The sequence below is a fragment of the Rhincodon typus genome, chromosome 19 (genome assembly GCF_021869965.1).
Source record: "Rhincodon typus isolate 14 chromosome 19, sRhiTyp1.1, whole genome shotgun sequence".
NCBI classification, from domain to species: domain Eukaryota; kingdom Metazoa; phylum Chordata; class Chondrichthyes; order Orectolobiformes; family Rhincodontidae; genus Rhincodon; species Rhincodon typus.
The window spans coordinates 53,276,777-53,277,800 of NC_063350.1; the positions used below are offsets into that span (position 1 = coordinate 53,276,777).

The 1,024-nt window shown below is 58.4% G+C and overlaps 1 non-coding gene across 1 annotated transcript; it reads left to right on the plus strand.

Moving 5' to 3' along the window:
• The first annotated feature begins 705 nt into the window (after nucleotides 1–705).
• Nucleotides 706–778, plus strand: trnat-ugu. The gene has a single exon. It is a non-coding gene; the product is annotated as a tRNA-Thr (tRNA).
• The last annotated feature ends 246 nt before the right edge of the window (nucleotides 779–1,024 follow it).

The following is a 1,024-nucleotide window of genomic DNA, read 5'->3' on the forward strand; positions in this document are numbered from 1 at the left end:
GGGCGGAGCTGATGATGTGGGGGTTGTCGTGTCGGACCGGAAGCGTTCCGCCGCCCGAGCCCCGGGGGTCGCTCTCCTCACCGTGCCGGTCTGTTCAGGCTCCGGGAGGCCGCCGCCGCCCCCACTCGGGCTACCACCATCTCCACTCGCTCCCATGGTAACCACTCCTTCAGCCGCCAGTACCGGACTCTCAGTTTCCACCGGATATCACCCACACTCACTTCCGGGGCAATGCTCGCATCGCCCGCCGGGAACCGCTTCCGCTGCCCAGTGCGCGGCTGTGCCACCATGTTAATGCGGGGCGAGCGGCTGTCCACCATGTTAGTATGGGACAAGCGGCTGTGCGACCATGTTAATTCGGGGCACACTGCTGTCCGCCATGTTGATGCGGGGCGATCGGCGGCCGCGAGGTGTTGGGTTGCTGCCCATAGCGAGCAAGGCCGCCATCTCAGTTCGGGGCAGATGTCCGGAACATCTCTGTGAACAGCAACGGGCAACTTTGAGCAGTCGGGTATAAAAGTTGGTGCCATGAGCGGCCCACGAGTCCCGTTGTCGAATAATCCCGCACAATTCTGTCCGACTTGATCCGCGTATCGCAGCAGCGGATGGGCTTATGGCCTCCGGAGATGCTGCCCCCTGAAGTTTAAGTCGAAAAATGGGCGCCACAACTCCTTTAGGCTCGGGTTCGGACTGCGTTGTGGTACTGGCTCCATAGCTCAGGGGTTAGAGCACTGGTCTTGTAAACCAGGGGTCGCGAGTTCAAATCTCGCTGGGGCCTAGCCACAAAATCTGTTTTATTTCTGTGACTGAAAGGCAATGAGGCTAGAATAGAGGCAGGAGGTTTCCGAAGGGATATAGACTGATAAAGAAGGCAGATGAAGGGAGTGTGGGAAACCAGAAGAGGTAGGGGGAGGAGAAAGATGGAGAGAATGCAAAGGCAGCACAAAGGGAGAGATCCTGAGAGGGATGAGTGTTTGACTGGTCACTTTGGCCAAACTGACCACTCAGAGAGACACAGGATCCA